This window comes from Lonchura striata, chromosome 2 (genome assembly GCF_050655825.1).
Source record: "Lonchura striata isolate lonStrDom1 chromosome 2, ASM5065582v1, whole genome shotgun sequence".
NCBI classification, from domain to species: Eukaryota; Metazoa; Chordata; class Aves; order Passeriformes; family Estrildidae; genus Lonchura; species Lonchura striata.
Window position 1 is genome coordinate 144,806,732 of NC_140704.1, and position 23,543 is coordinate 144,830,274.

The 23,543-nt window shown below is 43.7% G+C and overlaps 1 protein-coding gene across 14 annotated transcripts in view; it reads left to right on the forward strand.

Annotated features, from left to right (window-relative positions):
* Positions 1-23,543, forward strand: part of ZHX2 (zinc fingers and homeoboxes 2) — a 74,797-nt gene that overhangs the window by 1,564 nt on the left and 49,690 nt on the right. For 5 of the 14 annotated variants that reach the window (XM_085572501.1, XM_085572506.1, XM_085572502.1 and 2 more), the window contains exon 1: positions 1-23,543. This exon is cut by the window's right edge. The exons of 7 other annotated variants lie outside the window; for them this stretch is intronic. The gene's annotated coding sequence lies outside the window, so the exon portion shown is untranslated. 2 more of the 14 variants (XM_085572504.1, XM_085572509.1) reach the window with 2 other exon arrangements.

The window sequence follows — 23,543 nt, forward strand, 5'->3', positions numbered from 1 at the left end:
CCGCCGCCGCGCGTGGCTCCGCGCCCGCGGCCGCACTTGGCAGTGGTTTCTTCTGGTTTAATTTTTGATGTTTTTTCCTTCCTCCTGCCCTCCCTCCCCTTTTTGGCAGCCCCCCTCCCACTCGTGACGCCGTGGTCGTGGCGCGGGTCTCGCTGCCGGCAACTGCGGGGAGCGGCGAGTGGGAGCGGCGGCACCGAGCCGGGACCGCGGCGGGGCAGAGCCGGGCGCCCCGCTCCATCCCTCCTCCACCCTCGGCGAAAGGCTCTGCCTTCCCGTGGCGTTTTATTTTCTCCAGAGTCGGGAGATGTGGGGAAATTCGGGCTTTGTCACGTTGCATCCACTTTTTTTTTTTTTTTTCCTTAAATGAGGGGTGTCTTTCCCGTTTGTTTTAGCCTATTTCCAAAGACATCACAGAACCGTCTTCTTTTATTACTCCCTTCTCTGTCTCCCTCTGGGATGAAGGCGACTGGGAAGGATACTGATTCCCCCTCTCTTTTCTAGGAATATAACTTGGAAATGATACAGGGAAGTACCTGTCTGACTGGGGTATCCCTGTACCCAGCTCTTTCCTGAGCACTTGGGTTAGTTCAGAGCCTGGGAATCCCTCCTGAGGGAGACGGCCGGGGAGGCGGGGCATGGCTCTGATTTCCTCCCCCTTGGCTGCCCAAGCACCTCTCCGATGGCGGCTTCCCATCCATTCTTGGGGCAGGTGCTCCTTGGAAACCCGGTGAACTTGCGAGGGTCCTGCCGTGCAGGGAACACAGCAAAAGTTTTGCATTGGAAGTTGGAGAGCAAAAGGGGAGAAAACATCCGAAGAAGTAGGAATGGGAGGGAAGCGCAGGACTGCTGGCTGGGTGGGAAGGGACCTGGTGATGAGGATTGCTGGGCATCAGCAGCTCCTGCCTGCCGGGTCCCGCAGCAGCGCGGGGAGCGGCGGGCGGGAGGGGCAGAGTGTGCATTGCCTTGACACGCTGCACGGCTGACAGCACAGGGTCACAGCACAAGGCTGTCCATGAGGTGCCTTTTATTCTTAAACTACAGATTCAACTTTGTGCGCGGTTTTTCCCTCCTGGCCGGGGCTGGGTCGTGAAGGCACAGATGTAACTAGAGGAGGTCTGGTGTCTCTAGCAGAAACCTCATTGATGCAGCCTTACTGGGAAATGGCATGTCTGTTAGGAGTGGTGTGTGCTGCCGTGGTTTTATTAGACCAGTAGATGAGCAATATTATTGTTCAAGAGGTGTCTGTGACCAGAGTGCTTTGCCAGGGTAATGTATTTCTGTAGCGGTGAAGCCTTTCTAATGTAGATGTGGCTTCAGGAGGTTGTATGAACTCAGCAGCTCGTTGAAACAGAGTTGCAGATTGATTTCTCGATTAGGGAAAACAAGGTATTGGGCAGCAAGTGGGAAGAATATAAATGCTAAGAATTGTCTGGTCCTTATTTTACTTTGCCCCCATATGCATGTTTATCCCTTCAGGCTGCCACGTTTGTCCTCTCTTGTATCCGAGATAAACTAAGTGAGAAAAAGCCTGGATAGGTGTTTATAGCTCAGTCATCAGCCTAAAGACTTTGTGATTACTCACTTTGTAAAATGACATTTTTCCTGCTTGTCCCCCCAAGAGTTCAGCTGTCAGAATTCTGTTACACAGGACTTTTCCTGTTGTCAGTGTTTGAAAGTAGCACGCTCCTTCCAATTGCTTTCTCTCAAAATTCCTCTTGCTTTTTTTCCTTTTTACTCTAGTTAAAATCAGAGGTTTCTAGTCAATATCTGTAGAATGAAGAATCCATTATATGAAACAGCCCGAGTTTGTGTTTGATGTGGGGAGGGGGAAGTTTTATTGTGTTTTTATTAAAAGTCAAAAAAAGGCAACATTAAATACAGTAAAGTTACTGACTTCTTTTTGCATTTTCAAACCAGTTTCAAACTGCTCCAGGCTGGAATGAAAGCACAGCAGGTTTTGCTGATCCTCATAAAAGACAAAGATTTTAATGCCAGACGTGACATCACTGTATTTGCATGCGTGACATCTTCAGGTTTTATTTCTTTTTGTTTTGCCCTAACTTGGATGATCCATAGAAATGCTATTTGGAGTGTCTTCTGGTTGGGATGTTTTCATCCATGTCTAAATTATTTTTCTTTGTATCCACTTAAGGAGTGGAAACATCCACTGAAAATAAATAGGGTATTTTAATTAGAGTTTGTTCAGAAACATGCAGTGTCACAGCTGAATTCCCCGAGATTTCAGCATGGCTGTCAGGTAAAGCTGCATTTACATTTCACATGGAGTGTAATTGTAGTTTGACTGTCTTTCAGTTGTGAGGGTAATTCAGCGTATTCTTTCCCTAAAGGTTACTGCACATCTACTTGATGCTGTTTGTTCATACTGAAAGTAAGTAATAAACAAAAGTTGGCACTAAAATAATCTATAAAGGCTTTAACTTAAAGCCATTATGATTATTGCTGGTCTTCTGTCAGGGTGTGTTTACATGTGTCACATCAGCTAGAACTAATATTTGTGATTAGTTTATTTTATCAATCCTGCAAAAATGGATATTAAGTTTATGGGAGGTAATGATACAGTTCAGTCCCAGGGTAGCAGTAAGTTGGGGTTTTTTTCTGAAAAGCTGAAAGAGCTGTTAATTTCCAGAATGATTTAAATACTTTTCATCTGGGGTAATGTTTGAGAGTTTGGTTTGTGAAGGTGCAGCAAAATGGAAATAAAATAAGTTGGGTGCTTGGAAGATGTAGGGAACAGTGTTCAATTCCAGCCTTGCCTTCCAGAGACAGTTCAGAAATCACCAAGCCAGCCCTCTCCCCAGAACCACCATGCCTTTGCAAGGCAGAGGTGTTTTTTGGTTGGTTGTTTTTGTTTTAAAAATTAGCACTTGGGGTTGTTGTAAAAATGTTGGGAGTTTGAAAATAAGACAGTGCATTTGGCAAGCTTTTTTCGTAACTGTGGGACCCCAAACCAGTTCCTGCAGGGAAAACTGAATTTTCTATAAGCTGAGTTTATGTAGAATGACCAGTATTGTGAGTGTGCTGGTGAAACTGAGGGAGAGGTGTGAAATGATTTTGTGTATTTAGCACTGCAGAAGGCTCAGATGGCTTGGTTTTGTCAGTGAGCAGAGAGAACGACACAGGCAAGGAGAGAAGGTTTAGGTGTTGGCAGCTAGGAGGGGACTTCAGAAAAGTCATCCTGGGAAATTCTGATAGCTGAGGTGGTGGATTATGGCGCAACACCTCCTTGAATTTTTGGCTGAGGCTGCATGTGGCCTGCAGTGGGCAGTGCCCTGTGTGGGGCTGGTGGTGGGAAGGCTCATCAGTGTTTGACAGAGGGAAGCATTTGTCCTCTGGAGGGGAGACAGGGGAGGAAGGGTTGGCAAGCAAATGGGGAAGAATGTGATCTGGAGCACCTGCATGGTTAGAAATCACACATCAGAGTAGAGGGGATGAGCTTGCTGTGAGTGTTGACCTTTTGTGAATTGGCTTGGGGCAAGGGCACATGCTGGCTGCTGAAAGCAGAGCAGGGGCAGGGGATTCAGCTTTGCTCTGGAACAAGCCTCTCCAGCACCATGTGCAGTTTGCATCTTCTCACTGTTGTCCAGCGGGGACCTGAGCTAGCAAACTGGAGCCTGCTCACCACTTGCTTGCCTCTCAAACTAACTATTACAGGCTTATTGGGAGGAATTTGCAGATCTCCACAACTCCCACCCACACAGACCACAGGGTGAACAGTACCACGGTCTGGGCTCAGTCTTGGATGCAGTTTCCAAGTTCTGAAGTTCTGTAGGCTTCTGCCTCATTCTGCCTTTGTCTGGGATTGCCCAGCCTGAGGGTTGAAAGGGATCTTTAAATTGTTTCCTGATGTCCAATTAAACCTACACTCTTTTAGTTTAAATCCCATTTGGTGACAAGTGCGACTGTGTATATTTAATGTCTCATTAGGCAGGGTACCAGGTGCTTGGTCTGGTCAGCATCCCACAAGCACATCAAGAACTTTCTCCTTGGGTGAATGTGCTGACAGTGGGTTTATCGTCCCAGCCCTGTCTCAGTCTGTGACATTGGCAATAATGTCCCTTTGCTGGTGTAACAGCCTGTTCACTCATGGGTTTTGCTGCTTCAGTGGCACGTCCTGCCCTGGGCTGATGCAATGCATGGCAAGCGATGGTGGTACAGACCTGATGTGAGATGTGCCCGTGCAGACATGCCTGCTGTCATGTGCTTGTTCAGCTCTGGGTGTCTGGACATCAACCCTCGGCTCTGGGAAACCCTTGCCACTGCTGGAGAGAAGCCCCAGTCCAGTGCAGCCCTTCCCACAGGTGCAGGCAGTGGAGGCTCTGTGTCCCAGGAATGGGCACATCCTGGCAAATGCAGACAGCTCTGTGCAAGTCAGAGTTTCCTCAACGGTGGCTTTCAGTTCACTTGGTAAACTCTTCCACAGCCTGAAATTAATCTTCTTTCCTGGAAAAGTGTTGCAAGATGAAAAGCAAAGCTACTTGCCCTGTGTTACTCCACTTAGCAAACCCTTAGCTTCGGCTTTGCAGAGAAACAGCCCTCTGCTTCTCCCTCTCCTTTATTAAGTGACATGTAGAGATATAAATCTTTAGTGTTAGCTTTTAATATGTAGCATTTTGATGCTGTGATTTGCAGTGTGGTCCCAGTTGGCACTGGTGGAGGGGACGATTAATTTCATGTGAGCAGTGGTTTGGGTGGTATGGGAACATCTTGCACTGCTTTTCATTTATTTACTGAGCCTATTAGAGGCCTGAAATCTTGGATTTTCCTTCTCGTTTTCCCTCCCCATTCTTCCTGTCCTGACCTTATTTCCCCTCTAAAATACAAAATATTTTTTTAAACTTGCAACCTCAAATTACCTGTTTGTTTTGGCTTCTCTTTTGTAGTTGATTGTATGTTGTTCCCACAATTTTTAATAAGTGCTAAAACTGCATACTTAATTCACTGGAGCTTAAAACAAACAAAAAACCTTCCACCAGCAAACAAATGGAGTGAGATTTTCTTGCTTCTTTTGAGTCAGTGACCATAACTAAGGAAGCCTCAGATTTAGTGTTACTTAACCTCTTGTCCAGTTTGTTGAAGGAAGTAGAGTGGAGGAAGAACTGTGAGCAAAACTGTATAGGGAAGAACGTGGTTCCTTTCTTTTTAAGTAGAATCTTGTTATTTGTGGTTTGTTTGGTTTGGTTTTTTTTTGGTTTTTTTTTCAATACCACCCAAAAAAAGTAGGTTCTGGGCTGCTGCTGAAGGCACTCTCAGAGGGAATTAATAAAATACCAGTGTGTCTCAAGATCTCTATGCCCATTCTGTGTTACCTTTCTTGTATGTGCTCCCTTTTCTCACTCGAAATTTTGGATATATATTTTTTACGTTTCTCAACCTAATTTCATGCTTATTAATTTCAGTTACTTTATGTTGCACTTGACTTAGATGGCAGAAGTGGGAAAATACTTGTTCTTTTTCTTAAATCCTACTAGCAAGACAAAAATCCAAGAGGATACCAGTTGGAAGCAGTTAAGTTTTGTAGAATTTCAGTGTGCCGGGATGGTGGCCTGGGAAGTGGCACAGGGAGGTTTTTGCCTCCCCCCATGCCAGTGAAAGCCAGTACGAAGCAGACAGCAGCAGCATGTCCAAGCTTTGCTGCGGGGCTGGCAGAGCACTGCTGATTCACTTTCACACAAAATGAAGGAAAGTCCTGATGGTTCTGGCCTCAACTGTTTCTGGGGATATTCCTTCCCCTCCCCTCTTCCTACCACCCACTGCAAACCAAATATGTCTTGTGGTTTGTTTTTTTTTTTTTCAGCATCCTCTTGAGCACAAACTGTCAGGCACCACAGGGAATTTTTCCTTGTCTTTTGTCTCTTCAGAAAGTGATTTATTTAAATGATATGCTGGGAGAACGCTGCTGTTAAAGGCTTTGGTGCTTGTTGTCTTCCGGGCTTTGGAAGCTTTCTTGAAAATTGTGGAAGATGGGGTTATCCCAAAGAATCCTCATTTCCCCTGAAGTTGTCTTTTTTTGCATTTTTCCAAAGAGATTCCCCTTCCTCATCTTCTGTGAAGAGTGTTGTTAATTTCCATGTGATTGAAAGGCGAGGAAGTTGGGAGAGCACTTGGCTGGCTGGCTGGAAGTCCACATGACTGTCACTGCTCCCACCCATGGGACCAGTACACCAATGCCCTCCTTTTGCTCAGCCACAGGTATTTACAGAGTCCTGTATCACTTTTCTGGCATCCCCACGTCATCTCTTGCAGCCTGTCACCATTATGATGCTGCTCTATTACCACCAAGTGATAAATTCAGTACCAGGAGACCAGAAGTCATGATCTTGCAGTTGCAGATTTTTGGGATCTGAGCCCAAAGATCATGTCTCAGGGCTTTGCATCCTTTTTTTTTTTTTTTTTTTTTTTTTGAGAGAGACAGTAGCCCCTTTACCTGGGCTTTAACCTAAGGCACAGGTCCTCTTCCCAACCTGTGCTCAGGTACAGGTATCTTGCCAGGAAGCTATCAGCTCCACTGTGTGACCTTTTTGAGGGCTAGGTTTAGATTTCTTTGAGAAACTAGCTGAAAAAGCTTCACGTGGGGTTTTCAAACCATAGAAAGTGCCAGGGGTTGCTGCATGGAAGAGTTGGCAAATGCATCGTGCCCATGCCAGCTGCCAAGGACAGGGGCTGGTGGCCACTGAGGTCCTGCAGGATATTACCCAACTACAGCAGGTAGGAAGCTTCCCAGTGTAAATGATGATGAATAAATTCAGAGTATAAATGGTGATTAATTAATTCAGAATAAAGTGCTGCCTAAAGAAGCCTCTACTTCTCTCTGCCTGTCTGGGATTCTTCAGCATAAGAGAGGAGTCAGCTCTACATGTGTTTTAAAACAATTGGAGTGACAAGAAAGAATTATGTGTTTGGAGTGAACTGTTTTCTTTACTACTTTTAAGTTTAGAGCATCCTCACAATTTCACTATTGCTAAAATATTTTTCACAGGATGCCCTTCCTCTGAGCATCTGTTGGCATCTTGTCTGTGTACCCTGATGATGTCAAAGGGGTGAAGTGGTTTGGGAAATACTGCTCAAGGCAAACACAAGTTTCAAGATCCACACTTAATCAGATAAAGGAAAGAAAAGAATCTTAGCTCTCTGAAGGATTTTGCTTTCAACCCTAAATATATTTGAAGTGCCTTAGATTCTGTTTGTTTGTCCTCTTATCCTGGATCTTAGCCTTATCAACTTTATTTTATGTGTTTACCCTCTGTGTGATGGTCCAGGAGAGCGTGCAAACACTCGGTACATGTCCAAGTCAGGAGAGGAGTGTCACAATATATTATTTATGCTGAAAAGAGCTTGTACATAGGAATGATCTTAACTCCAGCCCCATCTCTTCTCCAGCAGCAAATCAGAGCACTGAGTTGGTGGATTTAAAGTTAATCTCCTGAAATCTAAAATGCTTTTTCCTTGCCTCTTGGTGAGTGGTGGACGGTCTTGTTCTCACCACAAAGTGCTCAAGGGTGAGTGCTTTCAACTTCAGGGTGTACTGCTCTAGGGTGCAAGGGGTGAGCAGGCAGCAGACACCCTTTGCCAGCTGTCTCCAATTCTGTGCTGAGTCCTCTGCAACTCTCCCACAAAAATTCTGGGGGACTTAAATATAAGGTTCTTCTAAATTAAAAAATAATGTACACAAAACCCTGTCTGCACCCTGTGCTCAGTTCAGGAGGAAGATCATTGTTGAGCACATGGTTTGCATTTTTAATTTCTTTGTGCTACCCTCTTCCTTCACCTCTTCCCCTGCCTGACATTTTTTGGAGAGCTCCATTCACATCCCAGCAAGGAGCTTGCTGTGGCAGGGTGCTCACAGGACAAGGAGAGCACCTTTCCATCTGTGGGCAAAATGCTGTTGTGGTGCTTGATGGAGACAGGGATCTGCTTTGAAATGTGCTATTGAATGGAAAGAGTGCAAGGCACTTTGCAAGGAGATTCTGGGTATTTAACACAAGCTGCATCCCAAAATTGGTGGTGATGTAAATGGTATGCAGTACTGTGGCAAAGGATTTGTGGCTGTTTCTAGGCTTCTTTACTTGCAGATGGTAGCAGACAGCAAGAGGGATGGGAATTATCACCTGGGCTCTGTCACACTTTTAGCTTTGAGATATGTTGTGTGGAGTGGTTTGAGTTGTAGTTTGATGCATTTTGAATAGTGTATTTGCACAGGAAAGCTGAATTCATACCTGAGTTTCCTCTCTGTATTGATTTCTGCAGCCATGGTAGGAATTTGATCAGATTTTTCAGTTATCTGCCTTGAACTCAAGGCATCCTTTCCTAATTGCCTCTCACTGGCACAAACATAGAACCACTTACACTGGTTCATGTTTTTATCTAACATGCTTTAGTAGTTTTTTTGTTTTTTTTTTTTTTTAATCTGCTTGTATTTTGTTCACCCCTGTGTAAGTAGGGGTTTTATTTGTTCCTTCTCTCTTGTCCTGATCCTTTTACTGAGTCTCAGGTGGAGGCTGCTCAGGTGGTGTTGCAAGGTCAGTGTATCTGAAGTATCTAGGCCCTGCTGCAGCATCTCCCAGGTGAGTTCCATGCTGGGCTTCTGGCACAGGCTGGCTGAGACACCCTTCTGCTCAAATTCGTGATTGCCGGTCTGTACAGCAGTGGAAAAGGACTGTGATTTGCAACCCTTTAGTATTGGTCTTTGCAGCTGACAGATACTCAAACTGGAACATTCTTCAGCTTCTGCTGTGGCCACTTGGCTTGTTTGGGGTTGCAGCTTGACAAATTTTTGGCTAGTGCATGAATGGCCCATGTCCCTTTGCTGTATTGTAAAATCATTAAAAATAACTTCTCAAAGGGTTGGAAACAGAAAATGTAACACATAGTTAGCATTAAAGTTTTGCTGGAGGAGAAGGTAAATTGTCAACTTTTTTTCCTTCTTTTTTAAATAAAACAGGTAGTTAATAGGAAGTTGATTAAGAAACATTTGAGGTTGGATAGGTATTTCTGGTCATTAAAGATTTTTTTTTTTACTTATCTGCTATTTTAAAATATTTGTTCTTAAATTATGCAAAATAGATGGTGTGAGTGAGGAACAGCCCAACACACATCTGAATTCAGTAGGGTTCTTCCTATGTGATGTATCATCCTTAATGTGATTTAAATTAGTTCAAGGTATTAAAGTATTTAAATCAATGTTTATGATCACTTTAAGATGCTCCCACTCAAAGCATGAGGGAGCATTACATGCTATGGATTTTTAAAAAAAGGCAGTATACATTCATTGCTAATTACATACTTTATTATTAAGTCTGAATAGTAATTATTTTCCAGAGAATGTTTGGCAAATTATAGTTTTTTAATGAAATTACAGAATAACATGATTACTTGAAATTTAACTTAATAAATTTATTTTATCTCTTAGCACAGTAAGGATCTACTAAGGTCGCCTTTGATCTGCATTGAGAACAGCAGGCAGAATCATGTTTGAAGGTGAGAAAAGTCAAGGACCAGTTTTGTTAAAAACTAGAGGATTATCCCAGGAGGTGCTGTAGGAAGCTCATTGCTTAGGTGAGAGTGGGGTGTTGATGGGGATATTTTTTGTCTCTTCAGTGAGAACCTGATGGATAGATTAGGCAAATCGTATTTAATTATTTAACAAAGGGCCCAGTGTTGCAGTTGCCTTTGACTCCTGCACTACTAAAACATCTCTGGTTTGGAGGGTGGAATTAAGACTGTAACTTTGAGATTAAGCTTTTCCTTTTTCTCTTCCCTTTGAATGCAAAGCTCTTGACTGCCAGTCCTGAATGGCTGGAACAGATGAACTTTTGCACTCTGTGCTAAGGACACTTACATAAAAGGGAGATACTCAGATTGCATCTGAAGCCAGCTCAGTTTGCTGTTGAAGAAGGTGGGTCTGGCTGTTCCTATCCATCTGGGGGTCTTCAGGGGGCCTCCCTGCTATCAATCCTTGCTTTTTGTGCAGACTCCTATTAGAAAACCACAGAAAAGGCTTAATCTGTGACAAGCCAGATGTGATGTGAGCTGAAATCCAGGAGACTGATTTATTCCTGGGGCCAGCAGGACTGACGCAAACCGCTTTTAGTGTGTTTGATTTGTGGTGTTGAATTCCTGCGTGCACTGGGTCACACTGGCCACTCTCCAGAGCACAAGCGGTGGAGGGTCTCTCCACAACTTCCCTGTTTTCATTAGACCACTAGGAAGTTACTGTGCTGGGATTGATAGACCCACATACACATGAATGTGGAGGCAGACGAAAACAAACTTCACTAATCCTTTAAAAATCAGTGATACTGGAAGGGATAAAATGAAGGAAATTAGAGTTTGGCAGTGTCCAAACTTTTACTCAGTTCTTCTTGCCATGCCCTTTTGTTTTGAGGGGCAAAACAAAAGGGCTGCAGGACTGCATTTGCACCCAGCAGCCGGGCTAGTGCCAGTGCAGATGTCAGTTCAGATATACAAAAGAGTTAAGTACAGCAAAAATACCTTTTCACCAAAGTCCTTGCTGCATCTGAGGCTGAAATCAGAGAAATTGTTCTTTGAAGGTAGCTGTCCAGTTGTATTGTGAATTTGACCTTCAAAGTGCAGCTTTGAACAAACGCTTGAGACTTTTAAAAGTCTTCAAACCCCTCTCTTTTTATTGGCATTTTAACATATGTGTGGCTATGGAGTGCACGCACACACCAGCACATAGGCATTACTTGGTCCTAAACCTGATTGTTTGGAACATTAGTCTTGTATTTAAGAAACATCACTGAAGCCTTTGCAGTCCCTCAGATGTGCACAGAGCATCAAGACAGTTGGTTCAGACCACTTCCAGCAGCCTCCATCCCTGCTGGATGACACAGTGGGGCAGGGGGCTCTGTGTGGTTCTGCTGTAAGTCCTGTGGTCAGCTTCTGGGTCTTGCTGTGATGGGGAGAACTTGATAGAAGGATCAAACCATTCCTTCACATTATCACATTGTAGTGAATGGGCAAAGGCTACTGTTCTTGTCTTGCCTTTACCTCTGAGATCACCAGCAGCTGCTTCATTAACTATTAATGGCCTGCTCATTAATGCTGTAAAAGGCTAGGACCAGTCTTGCAAATTTTCTGGACTCTTCCCCTGAAATATTTATGACTTGCTCGCTGTGCAAAAGGGCAAGAACAACAGCAGAGAACATGCCTTAAAGTTTTGTTGAGCTTTACTAAAAAGTTCATGAATATGAAGAACCTGGCAGCTTCTTCCTGGTTTTTTGCTTTCTGAGCTAGTGTTGCACATCTGGCTCTAGGGGTCAAGCGGGCTGGTGGTTTGCTGAAGCATTGGTGGCAGTGTTGGATGCTTTATTGATGATCTCTGGTTCTTGCAGTGCTTTCCTTTGCATCCTCCTATGCAAGCACCAATTGATACCTCCAGGGGAGGTTTTATTGCTGTGTTTAAGTACTGGGGAAACTGAGGCACAAAAGTTGAACATTTTGCCTGGAACCAAGCAATAGAAAGCCAGCAGAGGATGAAAACATTTTGCCCAAAACTGTAGTGATCCTTTTAATTGAAGTCTGATTAGTGTGAAAGAGGGGGACACTTGCTAAGCCTCATCTGAAGCCATTGCTACAAGTCATTCCTGTCCCTTCCCAACAGAGTTCCTGCATGATGGCAGAGATGAACAGTGAGTAGTGAATTCCCTGGGAAGGAGCCAGTTTTAGTTCTCTCTAGTACCAAGAAACAGCAGGGAAGCTATTTTACCCCTCTATCCAGATTTTGGAGATAAAACTGTTCGTCTCATCGTTTTAAGGCTACCAGCAATAAAGTCTGTCCACTGAATCCCAACTGCAGCTCAGCTGGTGGTGCAACCAGACAGATTAAAATCTCTTATTTCTTTCCCACAGCCATCTGCAGAGCGAACACTGGTGTAAATATATGTGGGAGGCATTTTTGGTAAATGAGGGAGATATGCTTTAAAGAGAACAGGTATGTCTCCAGGAATGAGGACCAGTTTGTACAATGTTTAACATCTTTCCCTTATGCACCTGGCCTTCAGTGTAGAAAAGGTCCTCTGTCTGGAAGATACAGGGTGTGTCAGGAATGACCAGCCTTTAATACTCTTTGAGCTTCTAGGGTTGCAGGTAGTGCTAAAGTGGAGCCAAGTGGGAAAATAAATCCATATCAGAAGCATTCTCTGGTACAACTTTCTCATTATTTCTTACAGAGTGTGAATATTTCACCCCACATTATATCAAATTGCTATAGATGCTTGGTTTCTCTCCTGGAGCCATTCCTTTCAATTTCTGGAACAAAGTTAGGGCAGGCCCAGGGTAGAAATTTAAAGCACTGAAACAATGTTTAATGTTTTTCACACTACTGTGGCAAGGTGAATGTGGTGGACACAACTCAGTGGTCATGCTATGCCCTGTATGATTTCAGTAGGTGTTGGTGGGACTCCCTTGTCACACTGATCTCCAGGAATATTCCAGCAGCATACTGAATGCCATCTGCTTTTCCCCTCAAAAGTAGCATGTCTTTGGGGAAGACTTCTGGGATTCTACTGCTACAAGAATAACATCCAGATGTAAAGCTTCTTTTGTGAGTCTTTATTGAGGCAATTCCTCCAAAAGCTGGAAAATGGGTAGATGCAAGAAGTGAGTCTCTGACTGTTGGCTGGTGCAACTCTTCTGGAGGCAGCTGCAGTGAAGGCTGCAGAGCAGATCATTGCTGGTTTTTAGTTATCAGTGGGTGTCATTACCACTCCTTTTGTAGAGCTGCCCCTTTCTCAACAAAGGTATGTCTCTCAGCATGGGCACAAAGCTCCACCTAAGTGTTGAGAGCCTTTTCCTCACCTTTTCCTTGGTAGTTAGGAGGTGTCTGCCACCCAAAACAGACACAGATTCCTCCAACTCTGAGTTTGAGGCTGAATCACAGGTGAGAGATGTAAAATCTCTTTTCCTGAGGAGAGGGAGGATCAGTGTAATTGAAAATGTTGGGGGCCATGTTTTACCACTGCCAAAGGCATCGATTATGAAGTATCAATTATGTGGGAAAACACAGTGATAATTAACACTTCTGTTAATGTAGAAACTCACTGTATCCTTTGAAATAACTGGAAGAAGGAGGGGTTCTCAGTAGAAACAACAGCTTTCAGTTCTTGGTATCATAACATGAACTAAAACAGTGTCTGGCAGCAGAGAAATTCCAGATGTATCTCCTGCCTGCTGCTCAGCTGTGAGCTATGTTTCCAAGGAGAAAGCATGTATTTGCAGTCTTGGGCAAATTCCTGATTTCAGCACTTTCAGACTGAGAACTGGACTGTGCTTTAGAAGATGCTACAAATCATAATTCTTTTTCTGCAATGTAGTCATGTCAAGACAAAAAATGATTGTTCAGATTTATGGTTTCTAAAGTCTAGCCTTTGAAGTGGTATCTTGGCATCTAAGTGATTTATGGGATAGTGGGAATTCATTGGGACTTGCAGGTCTCTGGCATTTTTAGCAGAAACCAGCTGTTGATTAGCTATATCTGTGTTTGCCTGTGTCCTCAGGGGTAATACACAGGGTTGTAAGTGTTACTTTAAGTTTTCATGTGTGTTTAGATTGGTGGGTAGTCCAGCCAGTTGCTGCTTTGGGTCATAGTAAATTCTGACACAGGAAAATGTTATCCAGGCCTAAAATTAAGAGATGGAAGGGCAAAACCAGTTCATGGGCAGAAAGAGGGAAACAGGTTAGCCAGCCACATAAAATGGCACCTGGTTGAGTCTGCAATAAAGCTGTCCTGGGACACCTGCTAAACCTGGCCTTTTCTGAAGAGTTTAATCTCCTTTGAGATGTGTTAGTTCCACATTTTTTCCAGTGATGCCGTTTATGAATTTTGCTTGCCTGGGCTTAAGGACTGCAAATTGGCCTTTTGGCTGCCCTGCTTGCATAGGTGGGTCCTTCTGCACTGACCTGATGTGTTGGGGCCCAAAACAGCACTCATCTACAATTTGTGTATCAATGAAAACTGTCCTGCTGGGAGGTTTATAAAATCATTTATTTTATGGCATCAGCATCTTGGCTCTTACTTGTCAGCATCCGATGGTCCCCACCTCCAGTGCATTGAGCATCTCTGTGTGGCAAGGCACAAAGGCTGGATTTTGTATTACGACACAGTATATTGGGAAGTGAGCTTGCATCCTGCCTTCTGCTGAAAATAGCTCGGTGTTCAGCCGTGCCTACACTACAGACTCCTGCCAGCAGAGCTGTCCTGGAGGGGCACGGGGAGAAGTGCAGTTCCCGATTCCGGAGTGCGGCAAGGCGTGCTGTGCTGGGCAGCCGCCCTTCCTGCAGCCCCTGCTGGGCTCTGCCGCGACAGCCCTGCCCGCCGGGCACCTCTGAGGTGACACAGGTGCTCCTCTGCTGCTGGAGTACTTCTGGGAAATCAGCTCCTCTAAGTCTTAAAGGTGTGTTTTCAAATCATCCTAAGTAAAACAGAGGTGAGAGATGGATTTTAATGTTCCATGTTCTCTCTTCTTCTTTGCAGGGTGGTACCAGTGCTCCTGCTGCACTCTGGAGCAGGGCACCATGGCTGTTATTATAGCTATGTGCCATCTAGTGCTGGATAATGTTGTGAGATCCAAAAATAAAAGGTGGAAAAATATGAAGACAGAGGAAACAGGGCACAACTTTACATCTTGGGCAGAGCGACTCCCTCCCCGCTTCCTAGCACCCTCTTTCAAGACCCCTTGAGTTTTGAAAAATGGATAGTGCTGTATTTTTACTACCTACTCTGCCTTTCCACACCAACTTTTAATCCTTGGCCCCCTTCAAGAGATTATGTTGTTAGACTGCTAGTACAGGTCCTTTGTACAGGTCCTTTGATGAAATACTGCTCTTCTCTTTCTCTCCAGCATTTTAAAGTTACACATTTCTTTGCTCAAGAAGAGCAGGGTTGTTCAGGCCTTCAGGGTTATTCCAAGCCTCACTGGAGAAGCAGAAAAGACAGTGGTTTATTGGTGCTTATTTGATCTCGTATTTCTAAAATACAAGCACCTTGTATCCTCTGGGGTATTTACCATACCAGTACGTGTGATACAGAAAAGTTTTGTTACAAGAATTAAGTGAAGAAGCTCTGTAGAGTAAAAATGGTTTACATAAAGTCAGGCAGGGAATTAAAATCTCTCCCACAGCCTGGCTGGAGCCATACCCTCCTCGCCTCTCCTTTTCCTCTGGTGCATCCGTGTCCCTGGATAATGAGTTGCTGCCTGAGTGGCTCAGCTTCTCAGTACAGTATAGGACCACTGATTTCCAAACAAATCCCTAAGGATGTACCACTTGAGGTCACGTCAGACCTGCAAGTCTCTTCCTTATCTGTTTGCTTGTATGTTGCAAGTCACTTACTGCTTTTGGCAAAACTAGTGCAATCATTCAATCTGTTGAAATTGACTGATTAAGTCATCAGATAAGAAAAAAGTCAACCAAGATGTGATTATCAGCAAGAAATCGTCAAGATGGCAAACTTGGCCTCTTTTAGGAATTTGGGCTCTGACTTGGAACCAGTACATGGTAAAGCTGTGGTTTTGGCTTGGGTTTCTCCCAAAGTAAGTATGGGAGGTGTCTCATCCTTTGTAACAATCTTGACCCCTCTCTCCCCTTCAGTGAAACTTGCCACTTCTTCTTGAAAACGGGACCCAGAAAATGATTTTGCTGGAGCAGGTACTCCTTTAAGGATGCAGATGTGCTATGGAGAAGCAGAGCTTGAAATGTTAACTGCTCTCTAGGAAACTTCATACACACACACACACACACATAATACATATATGTGCTAGTTCCCTTAATAGCCATGGAAAGCAGGGATGTCCAATTTCCAGGAGCATAAAGCTTTTAGCCTGTTCCAACAGATAACAGGAGGTGCAACCTCAGTATCATTTCCTTAATTACATCAGCATTTCTTGTTCCCCTCTTCCACACACTCCCTGCAGCCACGAAATCACAGTTACTGTAGGAATTCACACTGGTGTCCCAATGTTCAAAACCAACACTTGCTATTACTGTATGTTTCTTGGAGGTTTTTTGTAAGCAAGATGCTAAAGACAAATAAACACATCTATAAGCAAAGCATTTGAATGACTGTGCAGTCATTGTAACTGATATCAGAGCAAAGGAATGCAAACTGGCCAGTCTGTGGCTTCATGCCTTTAGCTCCTGTCCCTTTGTTTTGTTTTTCATTTTGAGCACAGGAAGGGGCCAGTATATGACCATATGCTTACAAAATGCTGGTTATACCTCTTCCAAACACTGTTGTCATAGTAATGATATGACGTGTATATGTCACATTTTGTTACGCTGTGAATGTACCTGTGCAACTCCAAACCTTCCTGTGTTTCCTTCTCCTTCATCACCAGTAATAACAATTGTTTATAGGGAGCTAACTTAATGCATCTGTTCCACATAAATTGGAAATGTGATTTCACTTCTGTCAGTGCCAGTGGGAATTTCATACCCTGGGAAATGTGCAAGAGTATTGTGGGCAAAATGTTAAACATGTACTTAAACATCATTGATGTTGATCAAGTTAAGTCTGCTTTAAAACCTTAAGAGCTATTGCCTCTTTCCAAGCATTGTCTTACTGGGTGGTTCTGAATGAAGGAGAATTGCTCTTCCCTTGCAAGGCCCTAAAGATGGAATTAAACCTGGAGGGAAGAAATAGCAGAATTTACTGCTGATACTGCTGTGAAGATTACCTTGGTCATACCTTTTCATTTTCACAGATAAGATTCTTTCAGTATGATCTAAAGATTCCTTCAATTTCCAAATGTTGGGAGTGGGTGTTTTTTTCTCTTGTGATTTGTTTTTCTTTATTTTTCTTGTCTTGTAATCGTCTTTGCAAGTTAAACAAGGTTTTGAAGTTAACACTACTTTGAAGCAGTGATATCTAGGCCAAAGAGGTTCACACATCTTTGGTGTGAGTGAGTTCTTGTGATTTTTGTGGAGGGGAAGTCTTATGATGAGAATGTGGAGGAGCACAGGCAAGGTCCAGATTTGATCTCAGTGGCTTTTCCCCTGCAAGCCTTTGGCAAATGAGAGATGAATGCAGGCTCCATATAACCATCTTTAAAATAGATATCCCTTGGGGAGAGTATGGATTAATTAACATTTCAGAGATGCCTTGAGTTTCTTTGGTAGGTGTTGTAGAAATGTTAAAAGGGTTTTTTTCTTGCTAGACATAGACTGTCTAAAGATTCTAAGGATGTTGGTTTACCTCCTCAGTGTTCTTTTTTCAAATTGAAAGCTAACATCTTTTATATGCATCAGTATGGTATTTTACTGCCAATTTAAGCCAAAAAAAAAATACAGTGTCTGGACCAAGATTGGATTTCATACCTTCACATCATGAGAGCTCATGCTGATAATTTGCCAGTAGCCTCAGGTCTTTGATAGTAATTTGTCAGATGCTATACTGAACCTGATTTGCATCTGTATTTACATAAAGGCTTTAATCAAAATTATATACACCAACCTGAGGTAGATGAACAGCACTGCCTGTTACTTGTTTACATTCCCGGACAATAAAACCCTGCCCTGGCTGCTTCTTGCTGATTGTATGACTTGACAAGGCTATTTGAGGTGTGGACTAGAAACTTGACAGGTCTCTAGTTAAACTCTGCTGCAAACTGAGGAGTAACAGGACAAAATTCTGCCTTTATTTTAGCAGCAGAGAAGATCTGAGCAATTTGATTCAAGGGGTCAAATTCAGTCTGTATCCAGTTCTGAAGTTCTAGCTAAAGCTACCCTAAAGGGTAGTTTTGTGCAAGTCAGAATTTATATTTCCTTGTACACAATGTCTGCTTTGTCACACATCCAAAATGTGAAGCTCCAATGAGGACAGTAGAAAGTCTTTTTAAGAACAGCCTCCATGAAGAATAAAATTTTTGAGCACTGTTCATTGCCCAACAGAGCACTGCAGTTTCCCAAGGGCAGAGTGCTCTAAGGGATTTTGGGGCACAGGTGGGGCCCTGGTTGTTTCAGTGGGACGTGTGAGAGCACATGGCTGAGTTTGGATGAAGGCAGTGAAGACTCTGGATGTGTTTTTTGCTTAGACTACACATTTCATCTGGAAAATACAGCCATATAAATAGAAATTAAATCCAAACTGTGCACTTTGCCTTGGGACAGTGGAGAATATTCCAGTTGAGGAAGTTGTGCTGCTCCACAGTTACTCAGAAGTTGTCAGAATGTTGCAAAGGACAAATGGGAAAGTTATGACTGATTCCACAGAATGCTGTGAAGATCCATGAAGTGCAGGCTAAAAAGAGCTGTAACTGCCCTGCCTGGATTTGGAGGGTTGCTGAGCTTTGTTTAAAGGTATTTCCTTAATTTGCTTTGTAGGAGATTCTTTAGACCCAATTTTCCTTCACTGAGAGGTTGTATATATGTAGAGGACTGGACTAAAATCCATTTTAATTGTAATTAATACATAATTAAAGTTCCTTTTCAACCCAAAATATTCTATGATTCTGTATAAATTTGAGCATTACCAGTAGGTTTCTCTGGTGACCTCTGACTATATTTCCTGTAGTTATTTCTGAATCTCATTTGAGAGAGTCCATTTAGGTTCAGCATATTTGTACATTAACATTCATCCATTAACCTGTTTGCCTGATAGCTCTGTTCAGGGTGTTAAACTGTCCCCTATTGGAATCCTAGGTGCTGAGAATTTTAAACTTTCTGTGCTTTAAGGCACAGACCCACAAGAGAACACTGCATTTGATCTAAGCTCGTGGAACAGGCTGTTGAAATTGAGCAATAGCACTGAGATTACAGGTGTGTAGTTAGTTAGAAGTCTGTAATATCACAGAGTGAAAAACTTAGAGTTTAGAATTTTAGAATATAGAAATATTAAACAAGATAGAAGTTCTAGGGTGGAGGCAAGTTGTTCTTCTTTACCTTCTTCTTCCTTCTTCATAGGTTTAGGTGATGTTTTGTGATTAAACAGAAAAGTCCACATTGTGGACTTCAAGAGATAAGTTATTAAGTTAAAAGCGAAAAATAATCTAAGTGTCCTTTCTTAATTAGATAGTTTCGTTTTAAAAGACCTTGTAACAAGAGTTGTTGGTTAGCCATTTTGTGCCTTGCTAATGAAAAAGCTACCAAACTCACAGTAGTGAGATTATAACACAGATAAGAAATAATAAACATCTAAGTCCAAACATTAAATACCATTTCAAATGCCTTCAATCCCAACTTCAAGAAACCAAAAGTCCCCTGTGGGACAGGTTGCCAAAAGCTGTTTATTGAAGTCCAGGTGAAAGAGCAGAGGAACAAAAGCATCTGCATTTGTGGCAAAGTGCCACAAATCTGTTAGTAAGCTGGCTGGATTGCACGCTCCAGGTTGTGAGGTGTCAGTGCAGGGTGATGGTGTCGAGGGAAGCTGGAGCCCACCCCCTCCCACGGGCATTGGAGAGCCACAGCCCTGAGCCTGGCACAGAAATGGCAGCCAGCAGTGATGGCCAGGCTGGTCCCCTGCCAGGTTTCCATCCAGGGTGATGCCTGCCAGGACAGCATCTGCCACAGCTGGGGTCTGCACTTTGCACTGCTGGGATGTGAAGGGCTCAGTTGACTAATGGGCACAACAAAGCCAGATTTGCAACTTTGCCTTAATTTAAACTGACATAAATCAATCCAAACTATTAGTCTTGCTTTGCTTCATCCTTAATGACAGGATGAAAACAACCATATTAAATTCATTTTGTCGTGGGGGTGCTCTGATGCTTGAGAGGAGGTGGGGAAGGCAGTGGAAGGGAAGCAGCCCTCTCTGGAGGAGGGGAAGGCACTCGCTGGCTGCTCAGGCTGGCTTTTGTCGTCACTGAGTGGAGCGCAGGGCCCGGCAGCACTGGGCTCCCCTCTGCTACTGAAGCTTTTCAGTGTGAGGCCTGGGATGTGGCACACAGGGGAAAACCTTTCCCTCAGGGAAAGTGGCCTGTTGGGAAGGGATATTTGTTTTGAAGTCTGCTCTGCAGCTGTCTCCTCTGACATTTTGGAGATCCATTGGCCAGCTGTCCCAGCTCAGCCCTCTGCTTTCCCCTCTGACGTCTGTGCTGCATCTTCCAGCAAGGGATGAAGCAGGATGGTGGCTGGCTGTCAGGAGCCCCGGAGAAGTGTGGATTACAGTCTGACTTTAACACTGAAGCAGCTGCTGGTTTGAATTTGGACTGACGTCCAAGGTGTGGGTATCTCTGCTCATACCCACTGTGGTACCTCAGGCTTTCCCAAGGGGAACTTTAGGTGTGTTGTGAGGTGGGAGAGAAGGAAGGGGGTCCAGCAAACAGTCCTGCATTTGGAGAAGGTTTCTTTCATAAATTGTCCTGTCTGTTTGATTTTAAAAGTCTGCACTAATTCTGCAAGCCTGGTGAGTGCTGCAAGCCAGCTTTTAATCAGCCTGTGTATTTTAAGAATTGTGCCAACTGTTACTGCCTCAGAGATACCTGGAGACTTGGTCGAAAGAAGCCTGTCCTAGTTTCTCAGGGTAGCCAGCAAGGCGTGCCCATTTCCCAATTTAACATGAGCCTCCTCAGTCTTATTTTTCAACGCATTTTCTTTGCAGGATTGCAAAGCTCCAAGCAACCAGTTAATGCATGGGGGAAGAGAGAAGACATAGTGTAGCAGAGCAATAATTCCTGCAATTAGAAGTATATTAATGACTGCACTGGGCCATGGATGGAGTACCACAGGATGGGGTTCTGGAAGCAGGGCTATCTTTGGGCAAAGGGGCCTCCAGCCCTGCTGCAGAGAGGGCAGCTCACTTGTTTCCAGCCCTTTGGTTATAGATGTGCAATGCTGGAGGCAGCATCCAGCAGCCTCGTGCAGGACTGGCAAGGTTCCTAATGAGACCAAGGCTTAATAGGATAAAATCATGGCAAGAAAGTGTTGGGGTTTAATCATTTGTATATCAGAAATCAGGCTGGGGGTTTTGTATGGGTCACACAGGGGGTGTGATGGAAATGATTACTCATCTTTCCATTCGAGCTCTCCAGACTGGGAAAAGTGAGTATAAAAAGGCTGGTGGATCTGTGCAGACAATCCTCTGGATCTTGAGCATGCCAGACAAGTGTCCCAGAGCCTGGGAGTAAATGCTTATCTTAGTCAGACCCCCCTTGTGGTCTGACTTGGAAGTCTCCATGTGCCCAGATCCCTGTGAAACGAGGTTTTGTCAAAGCAGACACCCAGCTTCCAGAAGAGGCACATTTGATAACCAGGCTCTTGGACAATGTGGTGGCGTTCCCAACATCACACCAGCATGAAAACATGCAAAAAGTATCTCAGAAGTAAAAGTATTCCATTCTGGAAAAGCACTTGAGAGACAGTTCATTCGCTCTTTTCACCAACCTAATTGAAATTCCTCACTACTTTATTTATTATATTCTGCTGTCATCTGAAGTTGTAAGCAAATTTTCTGAGTTGTCCATACTAGGAACTGTCACCTATTGGTAGGAGTCCTCTGAGAAGGGTCCTTCCTCCATCTCCATGTGTGTACAGATAAATGAAGTTGATACAGATCTTCAGGATGTTTGCAATAAGTGATCTCCTAATACAGGATGTTACCTGAGGCCAGTTCTTACTTATTATTTCTATTTCAGAGCACCTCAAGGCAAACACATCGGTTGATGAAACAACTTAAAGCAAAGCTGGAGGCTGTGCCAAATAGTTCATAAGCATGGAGGAAAACTTGGCAGAGAGGCAGAGAAAGGAAGGGAAGAACTAATGCTAAAACATGTGTCTGAGTGGTTTTGATGTGTTTGTTTCATGTTAGCTGTCTTAGATGTTGTCAGCTGTTGCTAAGTTTTGTACACCTAACAGCAAAGATGGTATTAATGGTATTAGTGAAAATAGACACAGTATGGGAAGAGGGAATTTACTGAATTTAGAAGTTGATCCAGATGCCCTTTCACTGTTAGGTGGATTTTATTATGAAAAAATCTACCTTTTTGATTTGGAGTCACCTAACAAAACCAGTCCTTGGCTGAGATGGATTTTTGACTTAAGTTCTGATGTTCTCTTTTTCTTCTTTTTAAACTAAAAAAACCTTTAACTTTAAAAAATGATACAGTATTTGTAGAATCAATAGAAAAGCTGACCCAGATAAAAGTGTGAAAAAATTGGTTTCATGCCCTAGAACTTTTCCTGCATGCTTTTTGATGCAATGTATCTGATTCTTCAAAAAGGAGGTAACATACAGTGATCTCAGTAACTTTGAAGAATTGTTCTGGAAGAATAACAAGTAGTACTGGAGAAAGGGGTGTGCCTCATTTGTTTTGCTCCCCCTCATTAAATATATCATGAGACAGAAGAAATTTAATGTCATGTTGCTGGTTATGTGGAAGGATAAGATACATTTTATATTAAATCTGATTTTGTCTGAATTTTAAAAGGTGAAAGTGCATTTTTCCTGAACAGTCTTCACAGCAGGATGTGAATTGCACTTTATCTCCTTGGTACAAATCTGCTTCTGCTGGAATGAGTGGGAAAGTTGTATCCAAGTAGTAGCAGGGTTCTCTGTCAGAAATGTGAATATATCCTCAATCCTGAATGGTGTAGAGAGCTGTAAAAAGCATCTGGTGCTCCAGATGTGTTCCAGTAGAATCATAGAATGGTTTGGGTTGGAAGAGACCTTAAAGATTGTTTTATTCCAACTCCCCTGCCATGGGCAGGGTCAGCTCCCACTAGACCAGGCTGCTCAGAGCCCTGTGCAGCCTGACCTTGAACGCTTCCCAGGACAGGGCAAGCACAGCTTCTCTGAGCAACCTATGACAGGGTCTCACCACCCTCACAGTAAAGAATTTCTTCATAATATCTTACCCGAACCTATTCTTCAATTTGAAACTGTTAACCCTTGTCATGGCACTGCATGTCCTTGCAAATATTCTTGACCCATCTTTCCTGTAAGTTTTCTTCAGGTACTGGAAGGCTGCAATTAGGTCACCCTGAAGCCTTCTCTTCTCCACGCTGAACAATCCCAATTCTCTCATCCTTTCCCTGTAGAGGAGGTGCTCTATCCTTCTAATCATCTTTGTGACATCCTCTGGTCTCACTCCAACAGGTTGATGTCCTTTCTGTGTAGAGGGCCTTGGAGCTGGGCACAGCCTTGCAGGTGGGGTCTCATCACAGCAGAATAGAATGGCAGAATCACTCCCCTCAGCCTGCTGCCCACAGGGCTTTTGATGCAACCCATGATGTTTGTCTTTCTGGGCTACAAACACACGTGGCTGGAACATGCCCAGCCTCTCATCCAGCAGCACCCCCAGGTCTCAGCAGGGCTGCTCAGTCTGCTCATCCCCAGCCTGGATTGGGACCAGGGGTTGCCCTGACCCAGATGCAGCATCTTGCACTTGGTCTTGTTAAATCTCCCAAGATTTCCATGGGCCCACTTCTCAAACTAAGGCAGATCCAAACCTTAATTTTATTCCAGTATGGCACAGACCTGGAGGAATCACACATTCAGCGAGCCTCTGTTGCTTTGGTTTCCAGAAACATCCCGGGCTGTTCAGGGCTGTACAGCCAGACACATAACAAATTCT